The following is a 21,807-nucleotide window of genomic DNA, read 5'->3' as shown; positions in this document are numbered from 1 at the left end:
AACATCTTTTGTATGAAAAATGAATCAATCAACAGAATGAAGAGACCTACAGAAGGGGAGAAATATTTTGAAATCATATATCTGATAAGGACTTGATATCCAAATATATAAGGAATTCAGGCAACTTAATAGGAAGAAGACACACAACCCAATTAAAATGTGGGAAAAGAATCTGAATACATATGTCTTAAAATAAAAAGTAGCCAAAAGCTATTTTTTTTTTAAGTTTCAACATCACTAATCATCAAATAAATGCAAAATAAAATGAAAATGAGATATCACTGCACATGTGTTAGAATGATTATATGGATGACATGGTTTGGCTCTGTCCCCACCTAAATCTCATACCCAACTGTAATCCCCATAATCCCCACGTGTCAAGGGAGGGACCTAGTGGGAAGTGATTGGGTCATGGGGGTGGCTTCCCCCATGCTATTCTCATGATAGTGAGTTCTCATGAGATCTGATGATTTTATAAGTATGACAGTTCCTTCTGCACACACTCTCCTTCCTGCTACCTTGTAAGACTTACCTGCTTCCCCTTCTCTGTGATTGTAAGTTTCCTGAAGCCTCCCCAGTCATGTGGAAATGTAAGTCAATTAATCCTTTTTCATTTATAAATTACTCGGTCCCGGGAAGTTCTTCATAGCAATGTGAAAGCAGACCAATACAATGGCTGTTATTGCGAGGAGGTGCCACCTGGGCTTCCTGGGTTGAGTAGGGCTCAGAAAGCTGTAAAACTCACTCATTTCCTGCATCAGGACTTACTTTGATCCTGGATGAATAATGCTGAAGATATATGCTTAAAATATTCCTAACACTAGGATTTGTGCATGTGTTTTCTTCCCCAAGAAAGCTATAAACAGCAAAATTTTGCTGTAAATTTCCCTGTGTCCTCTCTCCCTTCCCCCTCCCCCGAAACTAAAAGGAATGTTAACTGCCCATTTTTCTGTGACCATTGGACCTTGCCTATATTCCCAATTTCAATTCCTTGTAAACATACTTTGTAAAGTCCTTTAAGATTCTGTCACCTTTGCCATGCCGCTGCAAGGTCATAAAGTAGATAAAACCTAAGTTGCGATTTTCCTCAAAATCTAGGACATGTCACAAAATAATTTACTGCCTTTGTTTCTCACTCTGGTAACATCTTCCCGCAGCAAGTATTTCCCACCTTAAAGAGTTTAAAAGGCAATCGTATAATCTAACTCTGGCTACAGGTTCCGGACCCCTTCCATGCCTTGGAAGCTTTGTACTCTTCCTCTGCTCAATAAAACCTACTGCTCACTCTCTCTTGGTCGGTGTCTCTATCACTCGCCACGGTCAGCCACCATACCAACTTTTTGGCATGGTTAGGCAAGAACCTTAGGCATTACATTATCAAAAAGTCAAAAGATTACAAGTGTTGGTATGATCCGGAGAAAACGAAACCCTTGGACACTGTTAGTGGGATTATGAATTAATATAGCCATTATGGAAAACAGTATGAAGACTCATCAAAAAATTACAAATATATCTACCATATGATTCACTGATTCCACTTCTGAATATATAGTACGTCAAAGACAGATGAAATCAGTATGTGGAAGAGATATTTGACACTTCCATGTTTTGTGGCACTATTCACAATGGCTAAGATGTGGAATCAGCTGGTGTCAACTGATAGATGGATGAACAAAGAAAATGCATATAAACACACACCCATACACACACACATACACACACACACACGGAAACATTTTCAACCAGCCTTTACAAAGAAAAATATTCTGCCATTTATGACAACATGGATGAACCTGAAGGATATTATGCTAGGTGAAATAAACCAAAGACAGATAATGCACAACCTTCCTTACAGGTGGAATCTAAAAATGTTGAAATTACAGAAGCAGAGAGTCAAATGGTAGTTATAGAGGCTAGGGGAGGAACAGCAGATGAGAAGATATTAGTCAAAAAGTACAATGTTTTGGTTATATTAGAAGAATCAGTTCTGAAGATTTAAAGTACAGCTTGTTGAAAATAGTCAGTAATAATACAAGTATACACTAAAATTGTTAAAAGCATAGATTTTAAGTGTTCTCACCACCAGAAAGTACATGGGGTGATGACTATGTTAATTAGTAGCTTGATTTAATCATTTTACAGTGTACACATATGTGAAAACATCAGTTTGTATACCACAAATATGTACGGTTTTTATTTGTCAATCATCCCTCAATAAAAAAGGAAACTGATTCACAACACTTTTAGAAAGCCAAAAAAATGTAAAACATCAACATCAAAATATTTTAGTTAATGTGGGCAAGTGTGGTGTTATGGAGAGATGAAACAGTTTCACTGAAAATATAACATAAATTGACTATGACTATGCTATTTAATTTAGTATTACTTTGAAAGCTTTTTTAACATAACTACATAAGTGCAACTGTTACCCTATTTAACTGATGATGAACATATTTTAACAGCATTTTCTTAGTTCTAAATCCTCAGTGATACATGTACAATGGTCATCAAAGTTGCCTCAAATTCATAGAGTTTACACGTTTGAACAGTGAAATGTAGTTATAATGTATTCTTTTGAATTAATAACACTTTCCTTAACATTGATTTAATTTGCATTTGTCTCATGTGTGATTTATTATTTAGCCTCTGGAAATAGATGCACAATGGGAGGAAGTCAGAACAAATCTAAATGTGTGAGATCTTAATTTCAGTTCATTAATCTACATTGCCTCCTAATGTTTAGTAAGATGAAGACCATATGAAGTTTTCAGTTCCTTCTTTTGACATTTGCTTATGAAATATTTAAGGTGTACAGTTTATGCATAAGACATTGGGTTTTATAGGTTGTAAATATAGTAATTAAGATGATACCATCTCTGTGATGAAGTAGGTTGGACTCTAGGAGGACAGAGAAAATAATGAACAGCTAATTTTTGAAACAAGATACAAAAGAGACAGTGTTATCAAGATTCAGGACAGCGGAATATTTTTGTGTGTGTGGTGCACTGGGGTATTTTGGATAATAGCTTTTTTTTTGTTTTGTTTTGTTTTTGTTTTTTAAGGACGTGTCATTAAATGGAGCAATGTTTAGTGAATTAGATTTTGACCAGCAGAGAAAATAAGGGTGTAGGTAAAGGAAGAAATAACTTGAATTGCTGGTGGACAGATGAGAAAAGCAAGTGAAAATCATATGGGTGTTCTTAAGGGAAAGGGTTATAGTTTAGGTAGCAGGGATATTTGATGTAAGATGGTAAGGTTTGGAAGAAAAGGTTATAAAAGCTGGTTAAGTCCATGGAATCTTGGTCTTTAAATGTTCAGCTGACAAGTTGTTCGAGAATGAAGTATTGAGATTGCTTGGCAGAAAAGTCATATAATCAATAGTATTACATCATTGGTGGGAGGGCAGTAAAATAATGGGGAGAGATCTAGTAGCAGAAAGGCAAATCAGAATTTATTTAGTCAGTAGATCATGTGACCTTGAGTTTCATGATGATGATAAACTACAAAATAATAGAAGTTGAGTAAGGTATAGTTGAGAATAACCGCATAAACAGATTAACAGTTGACTGAATCTGATGAGGTGAAGGAGGAGAGATAGTGGGGATACCTAGAAATAATAGGTAAAGTCTGAACCAGGGAAGTAAGAAATTGATCACCTGAGGTAGGAGTTTGACCAGCCTGGCCAACATGGTGAAACCTGTATCTACTAAAAGAACAAAAATTAGCTGGGTGTGGTAACGCACGCCTGTAATCCCAGCTACTTGGGAGGCTGAGACAGGAGAAACCCTTGAACCCAGGAGGCAGAGGTTGCAGTGAACTGAGATCACGCCACTGCACTCCAGCTGGGGTGACAGAGCAAGACTCCATCTTAAAAAACAAAACGAAAACCAAGACAATGATTTAATTAGAAGTAGAAATGTTTGGAAACCTTTATGGTTGATTACATGGACAGATGACTTTGTCTTGGATATGTTAAGATATTAACAGGTATTTATGGAGATAGTATTTGTGTATTTTAAATTTATTTATTTTTCATTCTTATAGGTTCATAGGTGAATGTATTTTTAAGGTACATGAGATATTTTGATGCAGGCATACAAAGTATAATAATCACATTATAGAAAACATTGGCGTATAGAAATGCCACTACTTTTAATGAAAACTGCAATCACATTTGCACCAACCTAATATCATCTGCAAACAAAGATAATTTGCTTTCTTCCTTTCTTTCCTTTCTTCCTTTCTGACTAGTCCAGCTGGGACTTCCAACACTGTATTTAATAACACTGCTGAAAGTTGGCATCCTTGTGTGTTCCAGATCCTAGAGGAAAGGCTTTCAGTTTTTCCGCATTCAGTATGATACTAGCTGGGGTCTGTTGTATATAGCTTTTACTATGTTGTCATGTTCCTTCTGTATTCATTTTCTGAGAGTTTTCATTATAAATGGATGTTTAATTTTATCAAAATTTTGTCACCGTCAATTAAAATGATTGTATTTTTTTGTCCTTCATTCTGTTGATATGATTTATCACATTGATTGATTTGCATATGTTGAACCACCCTTGTATCTTTGGGATAAATCCCACTTGGTTATGACGAATGATCTTTTTAATGTGTTGCTGAATTCAGTTTGCTAATATTTTGCTGAAAAATTTTTGTATTAATAGTCATCCAATATAGTGACCTGTAGTTTTCTTTTCTTGATATGCCTTTGCCTGGTTTTGGTATCAGAATCATACTGGCCAGGCCTCCTAGAATGAGTTTGGAAGTATTCTCTCCTCTATTTTTCAGAATAGTTTCAGGAGAATCGGTACTAGCTTCTTAAATATTTGGTAGAATTCAGTAGTGAAGCCATCAGGTCTGGGGCTTTTCTTTGCTGAAGATTTTTAATCACAGTTTTAATCTTGTTACTTGATATTGGTCTGTTCAGATTTTGGATTTCTTCATGATTCAATCTTTTTTTTTTTTTTTTTTTTGGAGACACAGTCTCTCTCTGTCACCCAGGCTGGAGTGCAGTGGCCGGATCTCAGCTCACTACAAGCTCTGCCTCCCGGGTTCACGCCATTCTCCTGCCTCAGCCTCCCGAGTAGCTGGGACTACAAGCACCCGCCACCTCGCCCGGCTAGTTTTTTATATTTTTTAGTAGAGACGGGGTTTCACCGTGTTAGCCAGGATGGTCTCGATCTCCTGACCTCGTGATCCGCCCGTCTCGGCCTCCTAAAGTGCTGGGATTACAGGCTTGAGCCACCACGCCCGGCCTTCATGATTCAATCTTAGTAGGTGGTATGTCTCTAGAAATTTATCCATTTCCTCGAGATTTTCAAATTTATCGGAGTACAGTTGCCTGTAGTAGCCACTAATAGTCCTTAGAATTTCTCCAGTTACAGTTGTAATGTCTTCTTTGTCACCTCTGATTTTATTTATTTGGTCTGGCTAAAGGTTTGTCAATTTTGTTTATCTTTTCAAAAAACCTACTTCTGTTTCTTTGAACTTTCATATCCTTCCCTGCTCATCCTTACTTCGCTCTTGCCTTTCCTGCCCATCATCTCCTCTCTTCACTTCTCTTCGCTTCACTTCTCTCCTACTTTTCCTGTTCCTTTGCTTTCCTTCCTTCATCTTATCTGTTGATATTCATATTCAAGTGATTTTGTCTAGTATCACGAGTAAATTCCATCTAAATGATAAACAATTTCTACATGTTTATGTCCAGATCACCATTTTCTCCTGAACTGCAGATGCTTTAACTGCCACTGGCTATCACCAAACAAAAGTATTTTGACCCAATATTTCCCAAACACACTGCCTTACCGAAGTTACTGAATTCCCAGTCTTACACATCTTCGTCAATGACAAATCCATCCTTGCAGAAAATTTTTGGTCATTTTGAATTGCTTTCTCTCACACGCATATCCAATCTCAGTAATTCTTTTGGATTATCCTTCAAAATGTATCAGGAAGGTAACCACTTTGCACCACCTCTACTACCACTATTCGATCTAAGTAACAATCACTCCTTGTATGAATTCCTGAAATAGCTTTCTACTTAGTGTATCTTTCCCTCCAATGGCAGCCAGACTTATCTTTTAAACAAGAGAGTCAGATTCTCTGCTCAAAATCCTTCAAGCTCGAAATTTTATTAATGAGAAAATCAGAGAATTTAAAATAACCTACAACGTTCTACATGATCTCCCTACCCATATTATATTCATTATCTGATCTCATCTCCTACAACCCCATTGCCCCACTTCCAGCCAGCTGTTCAAGCAACAACCTCCTTGCTGTCCTTCAAACACATCAGGAATCCAGAACCTTTGTATTCATTTCCCTTTAACTGGAAAGATTTTCCTAAGATTAAAAGCATTGCTCAATCTTTTTATCTTCTTTAAGTCTTTTTAAGGAAGCCAGATTTCTATTTATTGATGCAAGTAGTTTCTTCCTATCCCTCCACCCCATTATCATTCCTCACATTGCTTGTTATTCTAAATCCACACCAATTATCTTCTCCTATATTTCTATACTACAAAATGTATCTCTTTATTATAGTTGTTGTTTATTATCGTGGACCAATTAAAACTTAAGAGTTCTAAGAGTGCTTTTCCAGACTGATGTAGCCCATGTGCCTGTAACAGTGTCTAGAACATAGAAGAACTCAACAGATATAACTTAATGGAATGTTGAATAAAGAACTATGTAGAAAGTAATAGGATATTACATTAAATAATCAAAGGGTAAGAATTTGTAGACACTTGATCTGTCAATACTCCTTGCATAACCTGACATATCCATTTTTCTTCCTGGCAACCAACACTTGGAAAATATCTTAAAAATTAATATCTGTATTCTTTGCATAAGCACTGAAGTTACAGCATTCCACAGGTCTTTCTGAATCCTGTTTTATGTGATGTAACAGGCATAGATGCTAATTTTTTTGGTGTTTACCTGTTAATGTACACATCAAATTAAAAATTTAACTGAAAACATTGAAGAATAACCTCTTCACATACTTTATAACGCCATCGCCAAAGGTAGGTTACTGCCTCTGAAATACCATAACCACATACACTACAAATGGAATTGCCGATTACCGTTCAATTACCAAGGTACCTATTGCTTGGTCTTTGAAGCAGCACTATTCATTTTAAAAAGGTCTACTTGGTTAAGCAACATAATTTATTTGAGAAGGCTTCAAAAATACACATGGTGTTTATCTCTTCAGAATGTAGTACTTTGTATGTAACAGCAATGATAAACAAAACAATTAAATCCCCTCAACAGAAACAAAAGCAGCAGCTCATAATAGCTCAGTTCCTCAGAAAATCTATTTATGTAGATTTCACTGAAGACAGACAGTATACAAAGTGCAGTGTCCACATTCAAACCTTGCACACATTAATATCTCCCAACAAATTTACAAATTTGTGTTCCAAGTTTTAAGTAGGCATTCACAGTAGTTCATGACTGAGAGTATCCGGGCAATCTTAGGAGTTCTGAGACCGTTTACCAGGGAGCACTTTGAGTTTGGAAAGATCACATTGGCCTTTGTAGCACACTGTGTGTGCAAATAGGTTTCTTGTTCAAGCTTCTGCAACAAACTCTGTCAAAAGCTGCCTGCAAATTTGTTTCTAATAAGATAGCTTAAATGTGTTGCCACATGGGTATCTCTGATCCAGCTTTACAAGCACTCCAAAGGATGCTGCACAAAGAATCAAAGAATCTGCCAGCAGTTGAGATAAAATCCCCAGGAAATGTCAAAGGCAGATTTCAACCTAATGTTCTGGTGAAACACAGACATAGCCAAAAGAGTGAAATCCATGTGTCTTGTTTCAAAGGATCCTCTGATACAGCGGTTATGTGCTTAGGGGAGAGCTAAGTAACAAGAATCCCCAGAGTTTTCCTTTTAGCGTGCATGTCTGCCTCTGCACTACTTTCCCAGGCGTGACGACTGGTTTGCGAGCAGCGTCTGCATCATAAAACTCACCCAGTGTTCCTGGCCACGGGAAATCCTTTGAGGAAAGCAGAGACAGAGGCAAATACTCACATAGGCCTTTCCCTCTCTAAAAAAACACAAACTTTTTTCCCCCTGTGGGATACTAAACTAAAAACAACATTAACTGGAAAAAAGCAACAGAATTGTCTGATCCACAGGACATGTTTCAAAAGAGGACAAGGCAGAGTCATTTGCTTGGTTATAGTAAAGATGTGCAATTGGGAATTAGGACATGGGTGAGAAGCTGTGGGCTGATGATGTGTTGACAATCTTCAGGTTTCATTCTTTTTTTTCTTTTTCACATCAGCATGCAGTCTCTCTGTCCACATGATTGGAAAGCTACTCAAGTCATTCAGGTAACCATGCTGAGTTTGAAGTGTAGAGTGACTGGCTTAATTCAGTGTCCAGTTCAAAGAACAGCCACTGGTCTTGAATGGCAGTGATTACGTAATACTCATGGGAGTATATATAGGGGAAAGTTGGGTTAACTGCAAGATGTCATTTTCTTAAACTTTTAATTAAATAAAATATATAAAAAAATTTTAACTGACAGCAATGACACATATATTCCTACCTACAACAAGCAGCTATTAAAAGCAAAGTGAGGGAGGGATTACACAAGGAAAAGGCAGTCAATTTTTCAATTAACTTAAAGGAAAATACATCATCTTTGAAACAACTTCCAAACATGAACTCTTATGCAAAATCAAATATGTTTTACTGCTACAATTGCTGATTTTTAAGAGTCAAACACCCTCATTCCATGAGCGGCCATTATTTCTCCATTTGAAACTCATTTTGGTCTTTCTTTCAAGCCTACTCTGACATTATTTGATTTAGGACTCTCTACTCTGTGTGTTTACAAGTATTTATTATATGCAATAGATGTAAATATATAAAATATACATATAAAACATGTGATATACATCTAATATTTGTATATTATTATTTCCTGTTTGTTTTGAGATGAGGTCTCACCGTATTGCTCAGGCTAGAGTGCAGTGGTGCAATCATGGTTCACTGCAGCTTCTACCTCCTGGGTTTGAGACATCCTCCCACCTCAGCCTCCTTAGTAGCTGAGATTACAAATATATGCAACCATGCCCAACTAATTTTATAACTTGTTGTAGAGAAAGTGTCTCATCATGTTGCCCACGCGGGTCTCGAACTCCTGGGACCAATCGATCTTCCGACCTTAGACTCCCAAAGTGTTGGGATTAGAGGCATGAGCCACATTGCCTGGCCTCATGTTTTTTTTCTTAAATGTTGACCAAAGATGGTTAGGGATTTGGAAGGCCTTGTTTTCCTGCTGGATAAAGTGTTTGATTATCCAGGATGGATTGCTGGAAAAGTCATTTACATTTCCTGAACCTCAGACTCTATCTGTATGATAAAGGGACTGGGGAAAATGAGCTCTCAAGTTGGTTCTTAGTAGAATAATTTGTTATTCTGTAATCAAATCTAGGAATTTTAGACTGTGAGAATAGGGCACTTGAAGGTTTACATAGATATGAAACATATCATTGCATTATGCTAGGATAGGGATAAACTTTTATTAACTGTTTTCTCATACACCCTCTTATAACAAAAAAGTGTATTCTGAATGGGACATACAGAGTCATTATTGCTATTTTTTGTGCCTTTGTTTTCGAATGAGAACAATGAAACACTGAATTAAGAATTTCAATCTTCTGTAAAGTGTTCTATATATAGCTGCCTTAAACCTACCATTTCAAATATATAAGCTGTAATTCACTATCCTTACATATAAATACAAATAGCATCTAGGAACCTAATTTATGATTTTTTTTTTGAGAGGTACAGGATATTTAAGCATCTTATACAGACTGTCATATGCAGGTCACTGACTCGCTATGTAGAAAAATTGTGTTTTGTTTATTTTCCAAATGGGTAACAAAAACTCTGTGTATCGTTAAGAAGAATATACAGCCATGTCATTAAAAAGTCAACAATTTGTTTAACATATGTATGCTAGGTACTATATCAGTTTGAATAAGCTATATTATGTTGCAGCAGAAAGCTTCAAAATCTCAGTGATTTATTCTACATGTTCATCTATGATAAATTGTGGATTTTTCCAGAAAGTCTTCTTTGCAGTGTTGGCACAACTTCCATATAAACTATATCTATGTTCATGGGGGAACAGTGACGGTATGGTGAAGTATGCATTGGTACTTAGCATTTCTGCCAAGAATTGGTAAGCACTCTTCTGCTCAAATTTCATTTACCTAAATAACTTATGAAAACATTCTCGAGTTCAACAGAGTCGTGTTTTGTATTCAACCTGCAGGAAAGGATAATAAAGTGTGATAAAGATTAAAACATTCTACTATAAACTTTTCCAGAAGAAGCTAATATATTTAAAGAGATGGTAAAAATTAGTAAGGTAAATAGTTATTTAGATACAATTTAAATGATAGTGTCGTATTAAGTTACAAGAAGGGGATGTCAAATGATAGGGTAAGAATCTCCAAAAGTCTTACCCTGCATAAAAGTATTGATAATACTGGCAGAATTTTTATGAAATCAACATTTCTGAAATTTTGGAAATGAATCAAAAGACTGCAATAATTCAAGAATAATCCCAGAATAATGCTAGAAAACATGAGTACATCTCAAGTGAGTATAGCAAGTTTAGTGGCACTTTAAATAAATCTTGTCCATCCCCTCTGGACATGTTCTTGGTGTCATTGAAAAGCAACAGTCTTGCAATTATAGTAACTATGAAAACCAACATCCTAGTAGCTTTAGCAGTCATTGCAAAAGACCAAATGAATTTGGAGTTACTCAGAAAAGTCTATGCCTACACTAAAATGTATGAAAAGTCCCTGAACAGCTTTATTCTTAGGATTTGTCTGTGCTGATATAACTCAGAACATGCTTTCAGAAAAAAAAAATATATATATATATATACATATATATATATATCTCAAAGGCATTTGTCAAAATAGTCCCTGGCTATTTTTTAACGTCACCTAAGCTTGAGGTAGTGATGCCAGTTGAGGCTCATGAGCGATTCACAAAATATTAAAAGGAAAATTGGGAAAAAAGATGTCGATAGTGGGCTTTGAAAAATTATGATAATTTCTTAAAATTTAGAGGATCATAGATATGTGCAGGACTGTTCACATGCCCAGAAATCACCTCAGAAATCCCTAATGGCTGACCTTGAAATTCTGCATAAACAGCAAGTGAAAACTAAGGCAGAGTTACAGAGTGCTTGGTCCACCCTCAGCAAGGCAGCAGGGCTCAAGGCATTTAGCACCACTGAGTGCTCCAATCAAAAGCTGCCCACTAAGCTAATGAGGCAGAGATTTCAGTTTCTGAACATAACAAAGAATACTAACATTACAGAAAGAGTCCAAACAAACAAAAAAGAAACAATTAACATCAACAATCCCAATCCCTGACTAGGTGTGCAATCTGATTTTCGTAGATGTCGCACAACATGTTATTTAAAATGCTTAGTTTTCAACAGCAACAAAATTTATGAGACACACAAAGAAGCAGAAAAGTGTGGCCCATTCTCACAAAAAAGATGCTGTTAATAGAAACCATCCTTTGATAAGCCAAGATATTAAGCTTAAGACATACTTTAAATCAGTTTTATAAATACATTGAAATAACTAAAGAAAACCATGTCTAAAGAAATAAAGGTAGGTATGAATATGATGTCTCATAAAACAGAAAAAAACTTTAAAGAGATAGCAATTATAAATAAAGAAACCAATAGAGATTCTGGAGATAAAAGCTATAATAAATGAAGTGAAAAAATTGACTTGAGGGGCTGAACAATTCATTTTAACTGGCCAAAGAGAGTATCAGTGAATATAAGGATATGTGAGTTGACTTTAACAGACAGAAAAAATATAACAAAAAGTGTACAAAGTCTTATAGATCTTTTGGAAACCATAAAGCATATCAACATATGTGTACTGGGATTTTCAGAAGAACAGAGAGGGAAAAAGAGGAAGAAAGAAAATTTGAAAATAATGGCCATCTTCTCAGGGTTTATGAAAATTTTAATCTATACATACAAGATGATCAATGGACTCCAAGTAGGATATACTTAAGTGATCTAAATCTAGGCTCATCATAGTCAAATTTTTGAAAGGGAAATACAAAGAAATAAGCTTAAAAGCAGAAAAAAGTGGCATGTAATGTAAAAGTGATTCTCAATAAAAGTAACACCTAACTTCTCATCAGAAACAATGGAGTCCATAAGTCCATGCAATGACATATTCAAAGGGCTTTGAAAAAAAAGACTGTTAACAAATAATTATATATCCATCCAAGTATCCATTAAAATGAAGGAGAATTAGGTATTTGCAGAAAAACCAAAACTAAGACAGTTCATTACTAGCAGAACATCTCCACAACAAAGACAGAAAGGATGCCTTTCGGCAGTAAAGGACAATAGACAGTAATTTAAATCCACAGAAAAAATAGGAAACATCAGAAAATGTAACTACATGCATAAATAGAAGAACAATGAGAAATGCATTTTTGTTTAGAAATATTGCCTTCTGCTTGGCTTAAATGACAACTACATAAAGCAATAATTATTAATCTGTGTTGATTAGTATGATGCATAAAGATCTAATTAGTTTGTCAAAAACAGAACAAAGGAAGGGTGAAAGAATAGAACTATATAAAAGTTTATGTATACTGGAGCAATTAAGTTGATATTATTCACACTTAACATTTTACGTTAAGATATTAATTGTAACCTTTAAAAAATTGCTAAGAGAGTAACTAGAAAAGTATAGTAAAATAAATGAGAGGGAATTTAAATGAATATATCAGAAATTTAACATAAAACATGGGTGTAACAGACAACTATTGAAAGAAAAATAACGTAAGACATAGAAACAAACTGGTAGTCATAAATCCTACCTTAAAAATAAATATATTAAATGTGAAGCACTAAACATTACAACAAAAGGCAAAAATTTTTCTATGGATAAAAAACAACATATGTTTCAACAACATGCTTTCTACAAGATATGATACATGCTAGATTCAACAACACAAATAAGTTGAAAGTAAATAGATGTAAAAAAATACCACATGAAAAGTACTGAGCAGAAAGTTTGAGCGACCATACTAGTAAGAGACACAATGTAAATAATCTGTTTCTAATAACAAATAAAATATAGAAATAAATTTGACAAAAGATGGGTAAGGATATTATATAAAAACTGTAAAATATGAAAGAACTTAAATAATACCTAAATAAATGAGAAGATAGCCCACGTTATAATTTAGAAGGAAAATATTATTGTATCACTACTTTCAATATTAATCTATAGATCTATGCAGTCACCATTAAAATCCCAGCTGGTTTCTTGAAGAAATTGATGAGATTGTAAAAATTATATGGAAACGCAAGAAACTCAGACTAGTCAAAACAATTGAGAGTCTAGAAATAAATTATTACATTGATGGCAAATTTATTTTGACAATGTCAAAAAGATCTTCAATGAGAATAAAAAAGGTTTTTCAATAAATAGTTCAGGACAAGTGTATATTCATATGCAAGAGAAGGAAATTGAAAACATCGCTCCTAAATACTAACCTGAAATATACCAAAGACCTAAATGTAAGAACTCAAACTATAAAACTCTTGAAATAAAACATTGGTTAAGTCTTCATTATATTGGATTAGAAAATGATTTCTTACATATAATATCAAAAGCAAGAGGGACAAAAGCAAAAAAATATAGATAGGTTGGGCTTCATCAAAATTAAAAACTTCTGGTACTTCACATGACACCACTCAGAAAGTGAAAAGTCAGTCTATGCATTGGATAACAATATTTTCAAATCCTTTATCTGTTAAGTGCCCTGTGTCTAGAATATATAAAGAATACTTTCAGCTCAATAACAGAAAGACAAATAGCCAGTTTAAAACTAGGCAAATTATTTAAACAGAGATTTCTCCTTAAAAAGCTACACAAATACTCAATAAACACAAGAAAAGTATGATGGTTTCTTTTATATTTCAACTTGACTGGGTTAAGAAATCCCCAGATAGCTGGCAAAACATTATTTCTGAGTGTGCTTGTGAAGATGTTTCTGAAAGAGATTGTCATTTGAATTAGTAGTCGGAGTAAAGAAAATCTGTCCTCGCCAGTGTGGGTGGGCATCATTCAATCTCTTAAGGGCTCAAAACAAAGAGGCAGAGAAAAGATGAAACTGCTTTTCCTTCTTTAGCTGGGACAGGCGTCTTCTGTCCTTGGACATAAGAACTCTGCTGTCCTTCAGACTTCAGAATGTATACAAGAATCCCTTTTTCACCCCTTTCTCTCAGCCCTTTGGCTCAGACTGAGAATTACATGATTGGCTCTCCTGGGTCTCAGGCCTTTGTACAGTACAGTATTATGCCGCTGATTTTTCTAGTTTTCCAGCTTACAGACAGAATATCACGGAACTTCCATAATTATGTGAGTCAATTCGTATAATAAATTCCCACTTGCATATCTACATACACAAATCCTAGGTTCTGTTTCTCTGGAAAACCTTAACTAATATAAGAAGATGATCAATATTACTAATCATTAAGAAAATCTGATTCAAAATTCACTTCATACCTACTAGGATATATACAATACAGAAAAGCAAAGTAATAAGGGTTGACCAGGGTTTAGAGAAATTGCAACTCTTATACTTTGCTGGTGGGAGTGTAAAATTATGCAGCCACTTTGTAAAGCACTTAGCAGTTCCTCAAAATATAAAGCACAAATTTACTATATGACTCAGCAATTCCACTCTTAGTTATGTTCCCAAGAGAACTGAAAATGTACCTATACAAAATATTGTGTTCATATTCATATATAAATTTCACTATTCAAAATAACCGAAAACTGAAAATTAATCCAAATGTCCAGCAACTAATGAACGAATAAAAAATGTTACATCTATAAAGTTAAATGATATTTATATATAAAAAATGAAGTCCTGATACATGCCACAGCTGGATGTACCCTAAAACATGATGCTAAGGGAAAGAAGCCAGATACTTTAAATTTGAAATCGTTTTTATAATTATTACTATTATTTGAAGTTATTTTATCTTTATTATATTTAACCAAATCATATTTCATTACTATATTTTCTTTGGCAAGGTTAATTAATTTTTAGTTTAAATGGCATACTGTAGTGGAGTCCTTGATTTATCATTGCAAAAGTCTACACTAATATTTTTTATTTAATATATTTATGATCTTTCATTGTTATGCAGTCATTTTGAAAGTTTATGTCAACATTTTTAATGATTAAGAAAGACAACAGCGAAACCCTAGTGGATCACATGGTGTACAAATTTTAAACTACGACTGTTACACTTCGGGGAAATTTTACTTGAAAATACAGAAACGAATAAAAAAACTATGAGGATTAAAAAAACTATGAGGAAATGAATAAAAAAACTATGAGGTAACTTAAGATTTAATAATTCTTTCCCCATCTCTACTAAAATATCTAAAACATTTCCCCACTGCCAGAAGAGATCTGGGAAATTTTATTGCCCTAGGATAAAAGAAAATCCTTTCCACATGCTATACTACAAGACTGTTTAAAGTTAGATTCAAGGACTGGATTAATGTAAAAATAATTGCATAAATCAGTATAGGCTAAGTTGTCAAACAAGAAACATTTTTTCTCCCATTCGCACAAGTTCCTCGTGAATTTCGGGGCTCTGCTCCATCTCTTCCCTTACTGCAACCTAGGCTGATGGGAAAGTCATTTTTTCAAATTTTTTTTATCATGTGCCACAGGGAAAGACTTGTGAATTGTTTCTAGTATAAGCATCATGAAGAAAATAGAAGGAAAATATATGTAAGTATTTATATGTTATGGGAAAGTATGTTTTGGAAATATAACAAGAATGATAGATTTGGCTGTATTAAACATAAAATTGCGGCCGGGCGCGGTGCCTCAAGCCTGTAATCCCAGCACTTTGGGAGGCCGAGACGGGCGGATCACGAGGTCAGGAGATCGAGACCATCCTGGCTAACACGGTGAAACCCCGTCTCTACTAAAATACAAAAACTAGCCGGGCGAGGTGGCGCACGCCTGTAATCCCAGCTACTCGAGAGGCTGAGGCAGGAGAATGGCGTGAGCCCGGGAGGCGGAGCTTGCAGTGAGCTGAGATCTGGCCACTGCACTCCAGCCTGGGTGACAGAGCGAGACTGTGTCTCAAAAAAAAAAAAAAAAAAAAAAAAAAAAAAAAAAAAAAAAAAAAAAAAAAAAAAAAAAAAAAAATTGCATAAAATTAGAATATTATGAAGTAAATTAAGATGCAACTGACTACTAAATAAAATACAACACATGAAGCAGAGATGCCTAACATCCTTAATCTAGATTAGTTTATATTAAGTAAAATATTAAAACCTTTAAAAAGAAGCTCAAAAAATATAAAGAGTCTATTTACTAAAGAAATAAAATGTGACTGAGCATAAGAAACATTTAACTTTATTAGTGATCAAGTAAATACAACATAAAACAACAATGTAAAACTTTTACAATGTAAAACATTTACAAAAGAAATGAAAATCTGACCAAACACATGAAACATTTAATTTTATTAGTGATCAAATAATTACAACATAAAACAATAATGTAAAACTTTTTCTGATCCAACTGGTGAAGAATAAAAAGATTGCTAATAACACAAGGCCTCATTCCTGACTTTCTAAATATTATAACACTATAACCATTTGCTTATATTTTTACATCTCCATTCTTTATGTAGAACACATGCCTAATAGCAAGAACTTCATCTAATTTTTCACTACTGTCTTATTGCCTGGAACTATGTCTGGGCCTTATATCCTTTAGTATGTACAATGGAAAATATATTTCTATCTTATCAAGGATTTTTCTCAGTCTCACAAACTTCCCTATGGGCTTACGTCACTCTTCAGAGCAGCAGTCCCAATATGGTGCTTCAACTTTGCAGGTTGCTTTGCCCTTGAAGAACATTGGTATCATCAATACACATATAGAACCATCATGGCAGGTGAGGAGACCACAGAGGTGATCATGACTTTCTGGTATCTTTTACTGAAAAATGACACCTTTTACTCCCCCTTATAATTTGTTGCCTAAAGTAAGTCATATGGCCATACCAACAAGGAAATAGAACATGAAATACACAGGTCTACTAGAGTATGTGTTCAATATATAGATTTTTTCAAATTCCTGATGTAATGTTCTACACTGGGTTTCCAAGACTTCTAACATTACAGTAGAATAAAGGGTTGCTGACACAGATGGTGCCACCCACCCTCTCTTCAGTATTATAAATACAATTCTGTGGTCAGGAAAGAAAATGTAATCAGAACAGAAACAAAGGAGGAAAAGTGACAGCAGTAAAGAGAAGCTATTATGGACATTTCGGTTGATTCCAAGTCTTCGCTATTGTAAATAGTGCTGCAATAAACATACATGTGTGTTTGTCTTTATAGTAGAATGATTTATAATCCTTTGGATATATACCCAGCAATGGGATTGCTGAGTCAAGTGATATTTCTAGTTCTAGATCCTTGAGGAATAGCCACAGCAAACTATCACAAGAACAGAAAACCAAACACTGCATGTTCTCACTCACAAGTGGGAGCTGAACACATGGACACGGGGAGGAGAACATCACGCACTGGGACCTGTCAGGGGGCGGGGGGCTAGGGGAGGGATAACATTAGGAGAAATACCTAATGTAGGTGACAGGTTGATGGGTACAGCAAACCACCATGGCACATGTATACCCATGTAACAAAACTGCGCATACTGCACATGTACCCCAGAACTTAAAGTATAATAATAATAATAATAATAATAAAAGAGAAGCTGTTACTTAGTCTTCCATAGAGATGTGGGTCAGTACTAGGCAGGAGAATTTTGTGGCTAGGTTTCTAAACTCCAAACAGTTGTAAACATGTCATGGTACTATTAAAGGGCTGGGAGGGAAAATAAGTATTTTTTTTACCCTAGGACTATAATTGGAAATCATGTTTGTATTAGCCAGAGTTATCCAGATAGACAGAACCAATGAGATAAATATTAGATTGGTGCAAAAGTAATTGTGGTTTTTGTTATTACATTTATTAGATAAGTATAGATATAGATATAGATATAGCTATATATAGATATATCTTATATATCTATATGGGATCTAGTAGGATAATTGGCTCACATGATTATCGAGGCTGAGTTACACAATTAAAATACAAGCCAAAGCTTAAGCCTCATTTTTATAAATCCTGGTATAGAATTATTTTTATTTTAATACAAAATCATATTTTGATGACTTCATAAGTTTGCGTGTAGAAAATATAATGGTGAAATTGAATATTCACTTACAATTTTGAGATCATTTTCAGCTCTTAAGTTATAAAATATAGAGGAATTAAAGAGAAATGACAATTAGCAGTGAGAGAACAAATTATAGAACAATTCAAAACTTTTAAAAAATTACCCAGATCTTATATTGCCCAGATCAATGTATCAGATATCAGTACCAGATATCAGTATATTTCAAAATTTTAGTAATAAAAATTGGACAATATAAGATAAGCTGAGGAGAAAACCAAAGTCTTATCCAAAATTCATAGCACAAAAGGATTTGAAAGCTAGCATAAATTTTGGGCAGGAAGTGAGAAAATTACTTTCTAGATTTTGTGGTTAAATCTGAGAAACTATGATTTAATGAACATATTCTAACTTATTTTAAGAATACTAAAATATCTGATTATATTGTCCAGAGCATTCCAGACAGTTACTAAATATACCTTTTGGAAAAACTAAGGTCAGAAATAATAAATTCTGTATAAATAAGTTACTGTAATTCACTTTGGGTAAAAAACGACTTTCTTCCTTATGGTTTATTCTTCCTGAAAGAAAAATATTTATTTTGCAGTCACAATGGACCAGGACCTTGTTCAGGTGATGAGACACTCGTGAAACAGAATAGCCAGGACAGATTGCCAATACTCCCTGAATTCATTATCTTCATTTTCCCTGAGCCACAGAGTCTTGTGATCTCTCCACAACCTATCACTGTGGATTAGCTGGACACACAGTGACCTAATTTAGAGAATAGGGTCTTTGGCCTCCATTTAAATGATGTGTGGTAGCATTGGAGTAACCTTCAACCAGAGAAACATGAGCAGAAGCAAGAGATGTGACTTCCACATAAAATCCTTCTAACAAAATTGATTTTTGATTTCAAGTGACTTGAAGGAACTCTTTGTGTGAGTGGTTCTTTTGTACTTTAAATAAAACAGTTTTATGGAGGCGTGATTGACATAAAATAGACTGCACATAAAGTGTACACTTGGTAAATTTTGACATATGGTTTCACGTACGTGTGAAACCATCACCACATTCAACGAACATAATGAACAAAACTATTGTCTCCAAAAGTTTTCTTCCACCCTTTTGTAATTCTGTCTTCTTTTCCCTCCCCACTTCTGTCTTCTTCTCCCTAAACAACCTTTTCTCTAACTGTAAAACAGACATGGTATTGGCGAGATGGTGTTGATCCCTTGTTCAATACAACATTTAAGAGGATGCCACAAATTAAACATAGAAGGAACCGGAGTTCTTATATAATTGCATCAGTGGACTGAATACACTTTGCTCATTTGTCTCTGGACTGTCAGGTGAGGGGAAAAAATGACATAATTGAATAGGTGCACTCCATTTTCTGTGTGTTTTTTTTTTTTTTTTTTTAATTACACCACTAACTAGTAGAATCCTTTCTTCTTAATACTCAAATGAATACTTTGTTCAAAATTAAATCAACAAAATGTGGGCATATTTCTTACTCATCGAGATATTTCTTGTTTTATTTCCCCAGGGCTCTCATTTTAAAAATTAAGGTCCTCATTTTACTGTGAAATAGTATCTAGTCAACATATTTCCAGAAAATGTATCTTCATTATTATTTTCTTGTATTTTCAAGTATTGGTAAATTTGGTTTTGAAAAGACTGATTAATATTTCTTTCCAGTGGATTTCCTCTCTTATAATAAGGCGAATTTAAATACATCTTTAAATCATAGTGGCATTAATTCTTCACAGCGAAATCCAATGAAGTTTAGCAGCATTTTTGACCTACTTTCAAAGTGGATTTTCTCTGTCGAAAGATGTAGCTTACCTAAAACAAAAAAAGAAAAGAAAAAGAAAGAAATATTCAGAAAGATTAAAAAATAAGTGTGTTATGACTCTACAAGTGTAGGAAATATTACTTTATCTCAGTCTCAAGTTCTTTTTATGTACATATCCAAATTCATTCAAATATGCTGTTTATAACATGTAAATGTGTAGATAAAATGGTGTTTAGAAAATATTATATAAATAGTATAAAGATAAATATATCATATATAAATGTATATTTTATTTTAATATTCACTAAACTCATTTTTAATAGCACTATTTAACTTATAGAAGGGGATACAAAAATATGCAGATTAGAGCAAGCTGGTTAAAGCATAACTTCTGGATCCAGAATGCCTGGTTTGCATTCGCTTCCTCTCAGCAGTGTGACCTTGGCCAAGTTTACCCAGACATGCTGTGCTTCAGTTTCCTCATTCATGAAGTGGGCAATAATAGAATCTTTTCTTAGTATAGCTGAGAAGATAAAAAACATTTTTCAATAAAATCACTTAGAACTTAGGCCAAAAAAAAAAGAAAAAAAGCACAGATTGTCTCTGATTAGGATGAGGATGATTTGACTTACAAATTTTCAACTTTTTAATGGTGTGAAACCATTGCAATTTCAACATAAGGTTTTCAATAAACTATATAACATAGTAAACACCTTATTACAAAATAGGACTTGGATAGATGATTTTCCCTAACTGTAGGCTAATGTAAGTGTCAGCACATTTAAAGTAGGATAGGCTAAGCAATGATGTTCAGTAGGGTAGGTCACATACACTAAATGTGTTTACCACTTATCGCATTTTCAATTTATGATGGGTTTATCAAGACATAATCCTACTGTAAGTCAAGGAGTATCTGTACATAATTTTTCCTTTTTTCATTAAAATTATACACCACCTTATATTATAGGTGACTTTTCATTTTAGCATGGTATGTCCCATCACATCTTGTGCTCTGATAGAAAAAATTCTGACTGATTTACTCACAGTTAAATTAACTATCACACTAAGAATGGTTTGAAGATGTTATATTCCATGTTGACTTTATAAAACCGCAAAGAGTCACTTTTAACTAAGTACAGGAAATACAAATTCAAATGAGTTTATACATATCAAAGCAATGTTTATAGCAAAATTGTTCTAATCTTGTAACAGGGTTTGATTATCCCTCAGTTTAATTTGTGTAAGCACCAATTTTTATTGTAATAATTTCTTATATTCTTAAAATATTTTGATCTTTTGTATAATTTATGTAATACATTTCACTAGAAAAATGAAAAAAGTTTGAAAGCACACCAAGAATAATTATTTCCCATCTGCTTAATTAAATGAACAACAAACATTATTATTTTAAAGCAGTTATTTTACTCTGTTGAATATAGAACTGCAAGGTGGTTCAATAACAAGGAATTAATAATTCAGTTACTCTAAGTGTCATTTAAAAAAACCTACCTATGTGCAAAAATATTTATCTTTATAAGTAAGAATGTTTTGAGTCGAATATACACTGGGAAATTCTTTTTTTTATCAATCGTGGCCACTCAACCAGTGGGGAAACAAGGACATATTAGACTATGGAGTACTATGTAGTCAAAAGGTATAGATTCTTTTTTTTTTTTTTTTTTTTTTTTTT

General features: G+C 34.1%; 1 long non-coding RNA gene across 2 annotated transcripts in view; it reads right to left on the bottom strand.

Annotated features, from left to right (window-relative positions):
• Positions 1-19,866: 19,866 nt before the first annotated feature.
• The window catches only part of LOC108530801 (uncharacterized), a 63,789-nt gene continuing 61,848 nt past the window's right edge, over positions 19,867-21,807 (bottom strand). For both annotated transcript variants that reach the window (XR_001885970.1, XR_001885971.1), the window contains one exon: positions 19,867-20,167. This is a non-coding gene — a long non-coding RNA (uncharacterized LOC108530801). The remainder of the gene's footprint in view (positions 20,168-21,807) is intronic.

This window comes from Rhinopithecus bieti, unplaced genomic scaffold, assembly GCF_001698545.2.
Source record: "Rhinopithecus bieti isolate Rb0 unplaced genomic scaffold, ASM169854v2 scaffold_6782, whole genome shotgun sequence".
NCBI classification, from domain to species: Eukaryota; Metazoa; Chordata; class Mammalia; order Primates; family Cercopithecidae; genus Rhinopithecus; species Rhinopithecus bieti.
Note: the sequence above shows the minus strand (reverse complement) of the source record. Positions and strands in the feature narration are given on the sequence as shown.